Genomic DNA, 17,832 nt, shown 5'->3' with positions numbered 1-17,832 from the left:
GCACTACTTATAATAACCTCCAAATGGAAGTACCAAATGTTCATTGACAGTAGAATAGATAACTAAGTTGCAGTACAAATTCACACAGTGAAATACAGCTATTCCTCAGTATCCATGGGGGATCGATTCCAGGACTCCTACAGATACAAAAATTCAGGGATGCTCAAGTTTTTTACATAAAATGGTGTTGTATTTAAATATAACCTATGCACATCTTCCCATAAACTTTAAATCATCTCTAGATTGCTTATAATACCTAATACAATGTACATGCTATATAAATAGTTGTTATACTGTATTTTAAGAAAATAATGGGCCAGGCACGGTGGCTCACGCCTGTAATCCTAGCTCTTTGGGAGGCTGAGGCAGGCAGATCACGAGGTCAGGAGATGGAGACCATCCTGGATAACACGGTGAAACCCTGTCTCTACTAAAAATAGAAAAAATTAACTGGGTGTGGTGGTGGGTTCCTGTAGTCCCAGCTACTCAGGAGGCTGAGGCAGGAGAACGGCGTGAACTCAGGAGGCGGAGCTTGCAATGAGCCGGATGCGCCACTGCACTCCAGTCTGGGTGACAGAGCGAGACTCCGTCTCAAAAAAAAAAGAAAAGAAACGAAAAAAAAAAAGAAAAGAATGACAAGGGCTGGGGGCAGTGGATCACGCCTGTAATCCCAGCAACTTTGGGAGGCCAAGGCGGGCAGGTCACCTGAGGTCAGGAGTTCAAGACCAGCCTGGCCAACATGGTGAAACCCTGTCTATACTAAAAATACAAAAATTAGCCAGGCATGGTGGCGGATGCCTATAATCCCAGCTACTTGGGAGGCTGAGGCAGGAGAATCACTTGAACCTGGGAGGTGGATGGATGTTGCAGTGACCCAAGGTCGCACTACTGCCCTCTAACCTGGATGAAAGAGAGACTCCATCTCAAAAAAAAAAGAATGACAAGAAAAAAGTCTGTACATGTTCAGAACAAACACAACTTTTTTTCAAATGTTTTTAATCTGTGGTTGGTTGAATCCATGGATGCAGAATCCATGGATGCGGGGGGCTGACGGTGCACACCAAGTATAACCAATCAACAAGGACACACATCAGTGTGGATGAATTTCACCAACATGATGTTGAGTAGAAGAAGCCAGACACCAGAAAGAGTATACACAGCCTGGCCAACATGATGGAAACCCTGTCTCCACTAAAAATACAAAAAATTAGCTGGGTGTAGTGGCACGCACATGTAGTCCCAGCTACTCAGGCATGAGAATCACTTGAACCTGGGAGGCAGAAGGTGCAGTGAGCCAAGATCGCACCACTGCACTCCAGCCTGGGTGACAAAGTGAGACCCTGTCTCAAAAAAAAAAGAAAGTATACACAGTATGATTTCAAATATGTAGAAGTTGTTACCCTTGGGGAGGTAGCGAGTAGAAGGAAGTATGAAGATGAAGGCGTCTGGGATGCCAGCCATGAGCATTGGTTGCATGGGTATGTTTAGTTTGGAAAATTCTGAATATATGTGACCCTTCCAAAAAAAAAAGTTTTTAAAGTGCTATCAGGTCATTACAGTACAAATGTAAAATTAGGGGAATTGTTTAGGAGTACCCCTCTTAGACCCCTAATTAGGAGATGGAGGTCTCAGTCTGTAACCAGGATTAGAGTTTCTCCTATGGCTGGAATCTGGGCTCAGCCAGGATAAGGTTCTGTGTGGATTCAGCACTAATCGTGCCTGCATCAGGGCTCAGCCTGGCAGGAGGGCTCGGGAGCCTTTGCTCTGCGTGCACAGCTCGACTGCTGCCGTTCCAGGATCTGACCACTTGATGTCTCCACTTCACAAATTGCCAAGTGAGGAAAGGGCTGGATAGAGCTGCCTAGACCCATACCGGCCCTGAGCTGGGATAGGTTGGAGGCCGTAGCTCAGGCAAAGACCTGGAAACTGCAGAGAATGAATCCAAGTGGCAGCAAAGCTGGCTGGGCTGGGGCTGGGGTCCAGGCCCCATGCAACAAGGGCAGCCATGGGGACCACAGAGGCAAGTCCAGCTCAAAAGCCCCCAGCTTTGTGCCTGTCTCAGCAGCACTGGTCGGTCATTCATTCAGTGTTTCATGAGCTGCTGCTCTGAGGAGGAATCAATGTAATCAATGGAAGGAATCACTGAGGAATCGATGGAAGGCAAATAGGGCACAGTCCCTGGCTTCATGGAGCTCACAGTCAGGCATACACCTCCTCTCTCCTTTCCATCTTGTCCCTGCCTAGCACACCCAGCTCTCTCCAACCCAAAAGAACCTCCAATATTAGATTCTGCCCCCAACCAACTCCTCCACCAGTATCCCATTTTTCTTCTTTGTTGTCTGTCTCCCCCACTAGGACAGATGTCTAAGGAGCAGGGGTTTCATCCGCCTTGTAGACCCTGGTGACCTCAGGGTCAGGCCCAGATGACCAACAAATACTCATTGAATGGAAATCGGATAGCAGTGAGGTGGTCACATCATCTCTGCAGAACCAAGCAGAACAGAGCAGGGAAACTTCCTCTGGGTCTGTGGCACCCAGCTCCCCAGACCCTGCAATTCTGGAGGAAGCCTCAGACAAGGCTTTTTGTGGGGTGGGTGTGGGAACCTGAGTAGGACTGAGAGCTGGAGGTTTCAGGGCTGGGAGGACTGCAGGACAGAAGGCGCTATTAGTTCAGCTCATGAACACTGAGCAGTTCCACTTCCCCCTTTTCAAAGTAAGCATGGTGTGTTGGGGAAGAGACAGGCCTTACATCACCCCTTGATAGGCCCGGGGATCTAGCTATTAAAAACAGGAAGTGAGCCAGCAGAGACTAAGGAGGAACTAGCTGGGGGTTCCCTGTCTGCCTCCAGCCACCTTAACTTAGTCTAGGCAGATGACAGAGGACAAATAGACCAGCTTGACTGAAGTCTCCTGAGACCCTGGGAAGGAGACCCAGGACAAGAGTCTGAGCATGACTTTGGAGGAACAGGTTGTAAGAAAGGGGATGAAGAGCTAGAGCTGCAGGCAGTTACTCCCTAGAGGAAGGAGGAAGGAGCAGAAGTCTGAGACACAGACTCGGATGGCCGTGTGGATGCAAGCAGCTGTCCAGGACCTTCAGAGGACCATTTTGAGCCCATTTATTGAGAACCAAAAATAAGAATATCAGGATGGACCTCCAGCACCAGGGTTTACACTCTGCCACCTACTATGCACGTCCAATCAACATTCCCAGCACTGTGCAATAGAACAATGCAATGCTGAAAATTTCTATAGCTAGGTTTTCCAATTTGGTAGCCATTGGACTCAGGTAGTTAATGGCTACTATATTGGACATCAGAGCTCTAGCCCCATGTGTAAGGTGAACAAAGAGCTGCCTTCCAATATTTCTTTTATTCCCTCCCACTCCTTCCATTCTTTCACACCCTCCTCTTGTGCCTCCGGCTCTCAGTCAATAATTATGTTGTAATGAGTTGAATTTCATAGGCCATAAGCTCATGTAAAATGAATATATAAAGGCCGGGCGCAGTGGCTCACGCCTATAATCCCAGTACTTTGGGAGGCCGAGGTGGGTGGATCACAAGGTCAGGAGATCGAGACCATCCTGGCTAACATGGTGAAACCCCGTCTCTACTAAAAATACAAAAATTAGCCAGGCATGGTGGCAGGCGCCTGTAGTCCCAGCTACTCAGGAGGCTGAGGCAGGAGAATGGTGTGAACTCAGGAGGCGGAGCTTGCAGTGAGCCAAGATGGCACCACTGCACTCCAGCCTAGGTGAGAGTGCGAGACTCTGTCTCAAAAAAAAAAAAAAAAGAATATATAAAATACCTTGTTTTTGTATAACTGAATTTCATTTCTATCCCAAGTGCCCATGCAGCCTAGTGGCAGAGATTTACTGTGAATAAACTCAGGTTAAATGTGGTCAAGTGACTGCTTCCTTCCTCTCTTCCTCCAGAGTGCATCTAAGTCTCCAGACAGGTCAGAGTGTGTAGCCAGCACTCCAGCATTCGGAAGAGGGGCATCTGGAGCCTTAGGGGCCACTGTCTATGCTAACATTAAGCTATTAGTCCTTGTCCTATTCATTGAATCTCCAAACTTCATTACTGGGTTATTCGATTCTTCCCTTTCCTGCAGGGGCAGAAGGAACAGCTCCAGAATCCCTTCTTAAAAACTTACAGCAGCATCTAACTCTACTGTTCCACCTGTCCACATATTCCCATACTTTCTATCCCTTTGCTAATAATAAAAGCAACTAACATTTATTGAACATTTTTCATGTACCAGGAAAATTCTAAACACTTTATTTATTTATTTATTTATTTATTTATTTATTTACTGAGATGGAGTCTCACTCTGTTGCCCAGGCTGGAGAGCAGTGGTGCCTTCTCAGCTCACTGCAACCTTCACCTTCTGGGTTCAAGTGATTCTCCTGCCTCAGCCTTCCAAGTAGCTGGGATTATAGACACCCACCACCATGCCCAGCTAATTTTTCTTTTGTTTTTTTTTTTCTTTTGTTTTGTTTTGTTTTGTTTTGTTTTTCTTTGTTTTGTTTTCCTTTTGAGACAGTGTCTCCCTCTGTCGCCCAGGCTGGAGTGCAGTGGCACGATCTCGGCTCACTGTAACCTCCGCCTTCTGGGTTCAAGCGATTCTGCTGCCTCAGCCTCCCAAGTAGCTGGGACTACAGGTGCCCGCCACCATGTCCAGTTAAGTTTTTGTATTTTTTTTAGTAGAGACAAGGTTTCACCCTGTTGCCCAGGGTGGTCTTGAACTCCTAAGCTCAGGCAATCCGCCCACCTCAGCCTCCCAAAGTGCTGGGATTACAGGCATGAGCCACCGTGCCCAGCCTATTCTAAACATTTTAAAACAACTAGCCCATTTAGTCTTCCCAACAACTCCCTGAGGTAAATACTGTTATTATTCTCATTTTGCAGATGAGAAACTGATGCACAGAGAGGTAGTGTGAAAAAAGCTCACACAGATAGTATTCTTGTTGAGGTGGTGGATGTCTTAACTAGTTTGACTTAATTCTTCCACATTGTATTCATACATTATAACATCACTTTGTACCTCACAAATTTACAGTTACAAATTGTCAATTTACAGTGAAAAGAGTTTTGATAGATTTTGCTATTTAAAAAATAACTGATAATAAAGAAAGCATTCTTGGGCTAGGATCTCAAAAGCCAATATTACATATGCGTTTACTTAGCAATACAACTTCCATGAGTCGATCCCAAAAATACTCTGGCAAATGTCTGACACAAGGTTCTTTGTTGCAGCACTCGTTGTAATAACAAGGGGCTAGAAACTACCAAAATATCCATCAACAGGGGATTATGTGAATAAATTATGGCATATTTACACAGTGGAGTACTATGAAGCCATAAAATGGAATGACAGCTATCTTTGTATACTGTAGTAGAGTGATCTTCAGAATATATTGTTAGGCTGGGCATGGTGGCCTATAATCCCAGCATTTCAGAAGCCTGAGACAGGAGGATCACTTGAACCCAGGAGTTCAAAACCAGCCTGGCCAACCTAGTGAAACCTTGTCTCTACAAAAAAAATAGAAGGAAAATTAGCCAGGCGTGGTAGTGCACGCCTGTGACCCCAGCTGTTCAAACGGTTGAGGTAAGCAGATTGCTTGAGCCCAGGGGGTTGAGGCTGCAGTGAGCCATGTTCACAACACTGCACACTGGTCTGGGCAACAGGGCAAGACCCTGTCTCAATAAATAAATAAATAATAAATAAATAAAATATAAAATGTATATACATATATTATATATATAGTTAAGTAAAAGAAGAAAAGTGTATGGTATGCTAACATGTACAAAAGAGGGGAAATCAATATATACATTTGCTTATATTTTTTAATAAAAGAAAAGAACTTTTTAAAAAATGGCTATGAGAAAGGAAGACATCAGAGTACAAAGAACAAGTATAGAAGCTAGACTTACCTGAATATACTTATTTTGAAAATTTGGCTATGGAACGATGTAAATGTTCCACATAATCATTAAAACAAAATGGAATTTTAAATAAAGTAACCTCTAAAATGAAAGCAAAATGAAATGAATGTATAAAACTATGTATTAAATTGATGGTATAAGTGCTCAGAGAAGAATTACTTCAAATGACTTTAAACATAGTAATTTGTACATTCCCATCAGGATATACCCAAAGGACAAGAAGAACTGCCAAAAAAAGAAAAGTTTTTAATTTTTTTTCTTTTTTCTTTTTTTTTTTTTTTTTTTTTGGAGATGGAGTTTCACTCTTGTTGCCCAGGCTAGAGTGCAATGGTGTGATCTTGGCTCACTGCAACCTCCGCCTCCCAGGTTCAAGGAATTCTCCTGCCTCAGCCTCCCGAGTAGCTAGGATTACAGGCACGTGCCACCATGCCTGGCTAATTCTTTTTGTATTTTTAGTAGAGATGGGGTTTTTCCATGTTTGTCAGGCTGGTCTCGAACTCCCGACCTCAGGTGATCTGGCCTCCCTCGGCCTCCCAAAGTGCTGGGATTACAGGTGTGAGCCACCGCACCTGACCAGTTTTTAATCTTAGAACGTTTTCCATAATCATATTATTAATAGAAGTTGTTATTTTATACATTATAAGATAAAGCAAATAAATCTAATGTTATTGCCACTAAAACCAACATTTTCAGCTTAAGAAAAAATATAAATATAAAAGAAGTAAAAATGCTATACCTTAAATTGAAATTTAAAATATCAGTATGAACTCAAGATCTCCTAAAACATTTTTCTCTAGCTCTACCCACTAAAAAGGCCTAGAAACAATTACCAATGCAGTAACTATGAACACCCCTAGAGAAAAGGTTGCAATATCAAAACCATTTCCCACAAAAGAACCAGGGCTCCTAGGAGAAACAGCTGATTCAAGGTCTGGAGCAAAAAATGTACAAGATGAACCAGGAAGATTTTTTCATTCCAGAAAGCAATAAAGCTATAGTGTCATGTCAAAAAGACTCAGAAGCCAACGTGAAGAGGCTCTTGTTGACCAAAGATGAGGCAATTGAAGAATCAGTAGGGTTTAAAATAAAACAGATTCAAAATCCATAAGTTTATAAGGATACTGAAAAAAAAAAAAAAAGAAATGGTACATTGGCTAATTATCCTGATTTGATCATTACACACTGTACACATGTATTGAAATACCATATACTGTACCCCATAAATATGTACAACTATCAAGCGTCAATTACAGGCAACTTATTTGCTATATTTTCCTTGTTTTTCTGATTTTTTTTTTTTTTTTTGAGATGGAGTTTCACTCTTGTTGCCCAGCCTGGAGTGTAATGGTACAATCTCAGCTCACTGCAACCTCTGCCTCCCGGGTTCAAGCGATTCTCCTGCCTCAGCCTCCTAAGTAGCTGGGATTATAGGCATGCGCCACCATGCCCAGCTAAATTTTTATATTTAGTACAGACGGAGTTTCACCGTGTTGGTCAGGCTGGTCTCGAACTCCTCACCTCAAATGATCCACCCGCCTCAGCCTCCCAAAGTGCTGGCATTACAGGCATGAGCCACTGCGCCCAGCCAATTTTTTAAATAAGTAGATATGGAGCCATCCTTGAGTCAAGACAGTAACAGCAGTAGCAATCTTTTTATGACACTTATTGTCAAATTGTATACTTTAAGAATGCACAGTTTATGTTATATAATTTATATTTCAATAAAGCACCTAAGAAAGCAAGAAAGAAAAGGGAGGGAGGGAGGGAAGGAAGGAAGGAAGGAAGGAAGGAAGGAAGGAAGGAAGGAAGGAAGGAAGGAAGGAAGGAAGGAAGGAAGGAGGGAGGGAGGGAGGGAGGGAGGAAGGAGAAGGAGAAAGAGAAGGAGAGGGAAAGAAAGAAAGAAAAAGAGAGAGAGAAGGAAGGAAGGAGAGAGGGAGGGAGGGAGGGAGGAAGGAAGGAGAAGGAGAAAGAGAAGGAGAGAGAAAGAAAGAAAAAGAGAGAAGGAAGGAAGGAAGGAAAAGAAGGAAGGAAGGAAGGAAGGAAAAGAAGGAAGGAAGGAAGGAAGGAAGGAAGGAAGGAAGGAAGGAAGGAAGGAAGGAAAGAAAGAAAGAAAGAAAGAAAGAAAGAAAGAAAGAAAGAAAGAAAGAAAGAAAGAGAAAGAAAGAGAAAGGAAGGAAGGAAGGAAGGAAGGAAGGAAGGAAGGAAGGAAGGAAGGAAGGAAGGAAGGGAGGGAGGAAGGAAGGAGAAGGAGAAAGAAGGAGAGGGAAAGAGAGAGGGAAGGAAGGAAGGAAAGAAGGAAGGAAGGAAGGAAGGAAGGAAGGAAGGAAGGAAGGAAGGAAGGAAGGAAGGAAGGAAGGAAGGGAGGGAGGGAGGGAGGGAGGGAGGGAGGGAGGTGGCTCATGCCTGTAATCCCAGAACTTTGGGAGGCTGAGACGGGCGGATCACGAGGTCAGGAGATCAAGACCATCCTGGCTAACCCGGTGAAACCCCGTGTCTACTAAAAAATACAAAAAACTAGCCGGGCGAGGTGGCGGGCGCCTGTAGTCCCAGCTACTCGGGAGGCTGAGGCAGGAGAATGGCGTGAACCCGGGAGGTGGAGCTTGCAGTGAGCTGAGATCCGGCCACTGCACTCTAGCCTGGGCTACAGAAGAAGCTCGCAACCTGGATCACTCACATGCGCAGTTCACAAGAGTTCGCACTCCTGCGAGAATGGAATGCTGCTGCTGATCTGACAGGAGGCAGAGCTCAGGTGGTAATGCGAGCGATGGGGAGCAGCTGTAAATACGGATGAAGCTTCGTTCAGTGGCCCACCACTCACCTCCCACTGTGCGGCCTGTTAGGAATCAGGCCGAGGACCAGTACAAGGGATTGGGGGCTCATGTGTTAGATGACACCACCGGGATGCAATCCACAAACCAGAAGGTAGAAGACTCTACAAGACAAATACTATATATATATATTACAACCTCCACCTCCCAGGTTCAAGTGATTCTCCTGCCTCAGCCTCTCAAGGACTACAGGCATGTGCCACCACACCTGGCTAATTTTGTTGTTGTTGTTGTTGTTTGTTGTTTTGGGGGGGATTTATTGTTGGTGGTGGTGGTGGGTTTTTTGTTGTTGTTGTTGTTGTTGTTGTTGTTTTGGAAGTAATGGGTTTTCACCGTGTTGGCCAATCTGGTCTTGAACTCCTGACCTCAAGTGATCCACCAGCCTCAGCCGCCTAAAATGCTGGGATTACAAACATGAGCCACCCCACCCAGCCCCTTATTTCTTCAATAAACAAACTGAAGACAGAGCAAGGGAAAATCTCTCCAATCCTGCTTATTCCACCTTCCACACTTAAAAAAGAGAGAAAGGGAGAGCCTAAAGGGTAAAAGAGACTTAATTATTACCAATCAGTGGATTGTGTGGACCTTGTTTAGATCTTGATTCAAATGAATACAATATGTTTTTTAAATTATGCAACAATTGGGTATATATATACACACACACACACACACACATATATATATATATATATTTTTTTTTGAGACACAGTCTAGTTCTGTTGTCCAGGCTGGAGTACAGTGGCACCATCTCAGCTCACTGCAATCTCTGCTCCTGGGTTCAAGTGATTAGCTGGGATTACAGGCGTGCACCACCATGCCTGGCTAATTTTTGTATTTTTAGTGGTGATGTGGTTTTGCCCTATTGGCCAGGCTGGTCTCAAACTCCTGACCTCAAGTGATCTGCCCACTTCAGCCTCCCAAAGTGCTGGGATTACAGGCATGAGCCACTGTGCCTGGCCAATTGAGTATAGTTAAACATGGACTGGATGTTGGATGCTATTAAGAATTTGTTGTTTAGTGTTTTGTTTTGGTTTGAGATGGAGTCTCCCTCTGTTGCCCAGACTGGAGTGCAGTGGTACCATCTCGGCTCACTGCAACCTCTGCCTCCCGTGTAGCTGGGATCACGGGCGCATCCCACCATGCCCAGTTAATTTCTGTATTTTTAGTAGAGGCAGGGTTTCACCATATTGGCCAGGTTGGTCTCAAACTTCTGACCTTGAGTGATCCACCCGCTTCAGCTTCCCAAAGTGCTGGGATTACAGTCTTGAGCCACCGTGCCCAGCCAATTCAGTATATTTAAACATGGACTGGATATTGGATGATATTAAGAATTTGTTGTTGGTTTTTTAGGTGTAATAATAATAATTGTGGCTACATGGTTAAAGTTCCTTTTTTAGAGAGACATGGAGAAATGTTTGCAGATGAAATGATATGATGTTTGAGATCTGCACAGAAACTATCTCATAAAGGAGAGGGTAGATGGGCATATAATTAAAGAAGTTTATCCATAAGTTGATCACTTTAAGCCGGGTGATGAGTATGTAAAGGTTCATTACATTATTCTCTTTACTTTTGTAAATGCTTAAAATTTCCCATACTGAAAAAGAAAAAAAGCTAATATTCATTTATTTTCATTCTTTTCTTTCTGCACTTCTGCTATAAAAACAACCTCCAACGCCAAAGGAACCAGAGAAATGTGATAAGATAAAAGGCATTATACCAAAAAAGAAATACATTGGCTAGTACTTCAAACTACCTAGAAACAGATGTATAGACCAATGGAACATAATAGAGAGATCAGAAGTTAATCCCTGCAACTACAGCCAACTCATTTTTCAACAAAGGTGCAAAAAACACACATGGGGGAAAGGACAGTCTCATCAATATATGGTGCCAGGAAAATTGGGTATCTGTATGCAAAAATATGAAACTAGACCCCTACCTTTCACCATGTACAAAAATCAACTCAAAATGAATTAAACATTTAGATCTAAGACCCAAAACTATGAAACCGTACTAGAAGAAAACATGGGGACACATTTTTTGACATTGGTTTGGACAAGGGTTTTTTAGATAAGACCTCAAAAGCACAGGCATAGGCCGGGTGCAGTGACTCATGCCTGTAATCCCAGAACTTTGGGAGGCCGAGGTGGGCGGATCACATGAGGTCAGGAGTTCGAGACCAGCCTGGCCAGCATGGCAAAACCCTGTCTTTGCTAAAAACACAAAAATTAGCTGGCCACGGTGACACATGCCTGTAGTCCCAACTACTCTTGGGAGACTGAGGCAGGAAAATTGCTTGAACCCAGAAGGTGGCAGTTGCAGTGAGCTGAGAGTGCGCCACTGCACTTTAGCCTGGATGACAGAGCAACACTCTGTCTCAAAAATAAAAATAAAGCACAGGCATCGAAAGCAAACATAGACAAATGGAATTACATCAAACTGAAAAGCTTCTGCACAAAAGAAACAATCAACGCACGAAGAGATTACACACAGAATGGGAGAAAATATTTGCCAACTATACATCTGGTTAATATCCAGAATATATAAGTAACAGACAACTCAATAGCAAAAAACAAATCAAAAACAAAAACAAAAAACAAACCAAATAATCCAATTTTAAAATGGAAAAAAAGACCCGAATAGACATTTCTCAAAATAAGACTTACAAATGGCCAACAGATATTTGAAAGAATGCTCAATATCACTAGTCATCAGGGAAATGCAAATCAAAAGCATAAACATATCATCTCACTCCAGTTAGAACCACTATTATCAAAAAGACAAAAGATGAGTGTTGGCAAGGATGCAGACAAAAGGGAACCCTTACACACTTTTTGTGGGACTGTAAATTAGTACAGCCATCATAGAAAACGGTATGGAAGTTCCCCCCAAAATTAAAAATGAAACTACCATATGATCCAGGAATCCAACTACTAGGTATACATCTAAAAGAAATAGGCTGGGCCCAGCGGCTCATGCCTGTAATCCCAGCACTTTGGGAGGCTGTGACAGGCGGATCTTGAGGCCAGGAGTTTGAGACCAGCCTGGCCAACATGGTAAAACCTTGTCTCTACTAAAAATACAAAAAATTAGCTGGGTGTGGTGGCACGTGCCTGTAGTCCCAGCTGCTTGGAAGGCTGAGGCAGGAAAATTGTTTGAACCTGGGAGGCGGAGGTTGCAGTGAGCCGAGATGGCACCACTGCACTCCAGCCTGGACAACAAAGTGAGACTCTGTCTTGAAAATAAAATAAAATAAAGGAAAGGAAAGGAAATCAGCATGTCAAAGAGGTATCTGTGCTCCCATATTTATTGCAGCGTTATTCACAATAGCCAGTGTATGGAATCAATCTAAGTGTCCATCAACGAACGAATGGATGAAGACAATGCAGTGCATGCAAACGATGGAATACTATTCAGCCATAAAAAAGAACTAAATCCTGTTCATTTGCGACTACCTGGATGAATCTGGTGACTTTATGTTACATGAAATAAGCCAGACACAGAAAAACAAACTGTATGTTCTTACTTATCTGTGGAACCTAAAAAAATTGATCTCCACTTGGCACAGTGGCTCAAGCCTGTAATCCCAACACTTTGGGAGGCCAAGAAAGGAGGATTGCTTGAGTCCAGGAGTTCAAGACCAGCCTGAGCAACATACCAAGACTCCATCTCTACAAAAAAAGTTAAAATTTTTTCTGGGTGGACCAGGCGCGGTGGCTCACACCTATAATTCCAGCACTCTGGGAGGCTGAGGTGCGGGGATCACGAGGTCAGGAGTTCGGGACCAGCCTGACCAATATGGTGAAACCCCATCTCTACTATAAATACAAAAAAAAATTAGCCAGGCGTGGTGGCAGGCACCGGTAATCCCAGTTACTTAGGAGGCTAAGGCAGGAGAGTTGCTTGAACCCGGGAGGTGGAGGTTGCAGTAAGCTGAGATTGCACCATTGCACTCCAGCCTGGGCAACAGAGCAAGACTCTGACTCAAAAAAAAAAAATTCTAGGTGGGATGGTACATTCCTGAGGTTCTCAGCTACTCAGGAGGCTGAGGCAGGAGGATCATTTGAACCCAGGAGTTCAAGGCTGCAGTGAGCTGTAATCGCACCACTGCACTCCAGTCTTAAAACAAAAAAATTTTTTTTGTTTTAAGTCTCATAGAAGTAGAGGGTAAAATAGTGGTTACTAGAGGGTAAAATAGTGGTTACTAGAGGCTAGGGAGGGGTTGGCAGAGGGAGGAGGAGGAGAGGTTGGCCAATAGGTACCACGTTACAGTTAGGTAGAAGAAATAAGTTCTGGTGTTCTATTGCACAATAGGGTGACTATAGTTAAGAATAACGTACATCTCAAAATAGCAGAAAAGAGGATTTGAAATGTTCTCGCCACAAAGAAGCGATAAATGTTTGAGGTGATGGATTTTCTAATTACCTTGATTTGATCATCATAGTATATATATGTATTGAAACATCACGTTGTACCCCATAAATACAATCATTATGTGTCAATTAAAAATAAAATAATTACAGGTGTGAGCCACCATGCCCAGCCTGAAGTGCCGTATTGAATATATGAGTCTAGAGCTCAGACTGTCTCCCTCTCAGTTACCAAACAACCCTTACTTCTTTCACACTGGCCTTCTTTCTTTTCCTGAACAGGCCAAGTTTCCTCCAGCCTCAGGACCACAGCATTGCTATTCCTGTTACCTGGCACATTTCTCCCCTAGATGGCCACGTGACTAGCTCCCCCTAAACATGCAGATCTCAGGTCAAATATCATCTAATGAGAAAATCCTTGCTTGGCCAGGCGCGGTGGCTCACACCTGTAATCCCAGCACTTTGGGAGGCTGAGGTGGGTGGATCACCTGAGGCCAGGAGTTCTAGACCAGCTTGGCAAACATGGTGAAACCCCATCTCTACTAAAAATACAAAAATTAGCCAGGTGTGGTGGCGGGCGCCTGTGATCCCAGCTACTCGGGAGGCTGAGGCAGGAGAATTGCTTGAACCAGGGAAGCAGAGGTTGCACTGAGCTGAGATCACACCATTGCATTTCAGCTTGGGCGACAGAGTGAGACTCTGTATCAAAGATAATAATAATAATAATAATAAAAGAAAATCCTCACTCAAGACCCAAGCTAAACTCAATATAAGGAGTGAGCCAGGGATCCACATTGGTCAGATTTTGCTGTGATAATGATGCATAAAAGACAACTTCCAGAAGCCTGGTGTTTACAACAGTAAACATTCACTTCTCGCCCAGGGATCTGTAGGTCAAGCTGGGGCTCTGCTGGGCTTTCTGGGGCTGGCTGGGCTGGGCTCCAGGCTGTGGGGTGAGTAGGTGACTGTCTCGTACATCTTCTCATTTGGAGTCCAGGCTGAAGGAGCTTCCACTGTCTGGGACTTGTGGTTCTCATGACCGAGGACGGTTGCTCAAAGGAGTGAATGGAAACACTTTGTGCCTTGGGCCTGGCCTCTGTGACTTCCACACATATTCTCATGGCCAAAGCAAGTCACATGGCCAAGTGCAATATCAACAGGGTGAGGAAGTATATTCCTCCCATAGTGGTGGGGGCTGGGGAAAGTAAATATTTGCTGAACAGTAATACAATCTACCAAATGACCCAATTCTTTTTTCCCCCTAGATGGCTATGTTTATTGAGTCATCCCTCCACACTCATGAAATACCATCTTTTACAAATGAATGAATGGATGAAAAATGTGCCTTTCAAGGCAGGAGGATCCTCCCCATGCTTCAAATGAGAAACCTGATGCTCAGAGAAGGGAGTGAGTCACCCAAGGTCCCAGAAGCCACCTGTGGCAAGCCCAGCCTGTCGGGCTCCTCAGTTCACTTCTCTACATACAATAAATGAGGCAGGAAAGTGCAATTTTCTGGGCAGCGAGGACACATCACCCGTCCTGCCCTCCCACTGAGGCTTGGTTGACAGGCCCATAAACAGGGGGCAAATATACCAAAGGGTTTCCTTGCTGATTCAATCTTGGGGCTCACTCTGAAGCCAAGTAGGACCTTGATTTGTCATTTCCGGGTCTCTGAACCACAGATGTTAAGTACGTATTGAGCGAGTGAGTCACTGGTACTGTGGACGTTTTAATTGCTGATTAAGTGTTCCGTGAATTCTGGGTCCCGCCCCAACTGTGCCTGTCCCTAAGGTACAGACAGTAATCTCTACTTCTTCGGGGACCTGCAGTGTCTAACGCCAACTAGGGTACACAGTGACACTTAAAAATGAGGCATAGGCATAGAGGCTGGGTATGGTGGCTCACGCCTGTAATCCCAGCACTTTGGGAGGTCGAGGCGGGCAGATCACTTAGGCCCAGCATTTCAACATCACCCTGGGCAACATGGCAAAACTCTGCCTCTACCAAAAAAAAAAAAAAAGGCCAGGTATAGTGGCGTGCACCTGTGATCCCAGCTACTCAGGAGGCTGAGGTGCTAGGATTGCTTGAGCCCAGAAAGCAGAGGTTGCAGTGGGCCAAGATCACATGCCACTGCACTCCAGCCTGGGTAACAGAGTGAGACCCTGTCTCAAAAAAAGAAAAAAAAGTAGGCTGGGCACGGTGGCTCATGCCTGTAATCCCAGCACTTTGGGAGGCCGGGGCGGGTGGATCACGAGGTCAGGAGATCGAGACCATCCTGGCTAATACGGTGAAACCCCGTCTCTACTAAAAACACAAAAAATTAGCCGGGTGTGGTGGTAGGCGCCTGTAGTCCTAGCTACTCAGGAGACTGAGGCAGGAGAATGGCGTGAACCCGGGAGGCAGAGCTTGCAGTGAGCCGAGATTGCACCACTACACTCCAGCCTGGGCAACGTCTCAAAAAGAAAAAAAAAAAAAAAAAAAAAAGGTACAAGGCTTAGGAAAATTCTGGAAGGACATGCCTCAGATAAACAGTGGGCAACTCTTTTGAAGCAAGTTTACTTAGAACTTTAACTCTCTGCTTTAGGTCTTTATGTAGCATTGTAACCGTCCACAATCAGTATAGATTGCTTCTACAGGTGTGAATATAGGTATGCTTCTGTTTGCATAGGTAACATTCAGAGAACCAATCTGAAACTGGTCTAAGTTCATACTAGCGTGCAAAAAGCAATTACTTGCTGATTGGTTTGGAAACTCCTGAAAATCCTCTTCCTCCAGAATCCTTCTCCCACACATTGTCAGAAGCCTGCTTTCAGAAACACTGAGTCAATTCCCAATCACTCCTTCAGTTGGTAAGCCCAGGAGCACCTACAACACGCCAAGTGCTGAGTGAGCCACCAGGGTGACAGGTGATAAGCAGGGAAACAGGTGGTAGCCCGAGTCAGCGCGGCCTGCATTCAGACCATAGCTGACATGGATGGCACCGGACCATGGACCAGACACTGTGCTAAATGCCCCACAAGGATTATCACGTTTAATCCACACGACAAGTTGATGAGGCAGGCACTATTATTATCCTGTTTGACAGCTGTGGAAACTGAAGTGCAGAGAGGCAAAGGAACTTGCCCAAGGTCACATAACTGGCAGATGGTGGAACTGACATTTGATTCCAGAGTCTGTGATCCCCACTGTGACCCAAAACTGCTTCCCACTAGGAACTTGTCCAGATTCCATAGGCAGTAAGTGGCAGAGTCAAAATTCAAACTCAGAAAAGTTCATCAGCCTCCAAAGAATATTGTTTTAACTGATAAGATGTCCTCCCTTCCAACCCCCTCAATTTCTGGATCCAACACCAACATGCTGGGTGACCTTGGGGAGCCTTCCTGAGCCTCAGTTTTCATGGCTGCAAAATGGAAAGAACACTGCTTACCTTAAGGAGCTGCAGAGGGGCTTTCATGCGAAGACAGTTCCTCCTATGGAAATACGGTAGGCACTCAGTTGAGACACATCTGCGTTCTTTCTGGTTTCCAGGAGTTTGGGGCAGTTGGACAAGTGGACACTGGAGCAAGTCTGTGTGATAGACCAAGGGTGCACTAAGTGCTGGGCCAGAGGCTGCTGTGTACCCAGAAAACTCGACTGAAGGAACACTGGAATAAACAACCCTCAGAAGGAGGGAAGTTTTGTTCATCATCTTTCCTGTTTTCCTAGTCTGGCCCAGATCCAAAACCTCTTCTTAATCTTGTCAGGAGTTTGGCCCAGTGCCCCAGGAAGGAGCTGCCAGGAGGCTTATAGTGAGCCAAGTCTTCAAGGAAGTGATGTCTTCTGTGAGTCAAGAGAAGGCAAGAGACTTTCTGGAAGAGAGAAGGAGATAGGGACAGAAACAGGGAAGGGCTCAGCTGGAAGACCCTTCCTTGAAGAAGTGGAGAAACTGAGGCTTAGCACAGAGCAAGGTTTATTGATTGTGCTGGTGGCAGGGTTGGGGCAAGTAGCTTGTCTTCCTTCCTCCCAGGTCAGAGTCCTCTCCACTGCATGTATTGACTGCTTACCCCCTTCCTATTCTAGGACTACCCAGGCAGGGGGAGCTGCCTTCACTCACCCTTTCCCACTATTGCTTCCAGAAACATCTCCCCGTCTCTACAATGGGGACTTTGTAAGCACAGATGTGGGTCCCATGAGTACTAGAGAAGGAAGCAGTAGCTGCAAAAATCTTGGTGGGTTTGGCCATGCAGGAAATGAGGATGATAGACCCTCTGAAATAAAGAACCAATGCTTCCCACACACCTACTGTGCGTCTGTGCAATGCCAGGCATATTCAACATGTTGTTACGGGATCCTCGGGCTGTCATTTCACCAGCCGGAAACCTCTGTGGCCAGTGGTGCCTTTGCCAGAGTTTTGCTCAGGCCCACTGCGCCCACTTGGCCTGGCAGGCTGTGCTCAGCTCGTGCTAATGGCCTGGATCCCATGCCTGCCAAGGGCGAGCGGAGCAGCGAAGGCGTGTGTGAGCAAGCAAGCGTGGGGTCCAGCCACTGTGCACAGCCAGGAACAATGACTGGTGGAGTGGGCAGCTCCAGGTGCCAGCATGAGTGCTGGCTCCCTACGAGGCTGCAGTTGGACCAGGCATCCTGCAAGCAGTTTCCACTGCTGCCTCTGGGGAATGCAGTGGTTCCTGGGGGCTTGGAGATGTCAGG

General features: G+C 45.0%; 2 long non-coding RNA genes across 2 annotated transcripts in view; one reads left to right on the top strand and one right to left on the bottom strand.

Annotated features, from left to right (window-relative positions):
* LOC105496355 (uncharacterized) overlaps positions 1–16,874 on the bottom strand; it is a 382,416-nt gene extending 365,542 nt beyond the window's left edge. Inside the window, exon 1 of the long non-coding RNA XR_011613349.1 lies at positions 16,574–16,874. This is a non-coding gene — a long non-coding RNA (uncharacterized lncRNA). The remainder of the gene's footprint in view (positions 1–16,573) is intronic.
* LOC112429257 (uncharacterized) overlaps positions 1–17,832 on the top strand; it is a 47,871-nt gene that overhangs the window by 11,834 nt on the left and 18,205 nt on the right. Inside the window, exon 2 of the long non-coding RNA XR_003021445.2 lies at positions 17,206–17,354. This is a non-coding gene — a long non-coding RNA (uncharacterized lncRNA). The remainder of the gene's footprint in view (positions 1–17,205; positions 17,355–17,832) is intronic.

The sequence above is a fragment of the Macaca nemestrina genome, chromosome 15 (genome assembly GCF_043159975.1).
Source record: "Macaca nemestrina isolate mMacNem1 chromosome 15, mMacNem.hap1, whole genome shotgun sequence".
In the NCBI taxonomy this organism is placed as follows: domain Eukaryota; kingdom Metazoa; phylum Chordata; class Mammalia; order Primates; family Cercopithecidae; genus Macaca; species Macaca nemestrina.
This window is presented reverse-complemented; position numbering and strand designations above follow the sequence as displayed.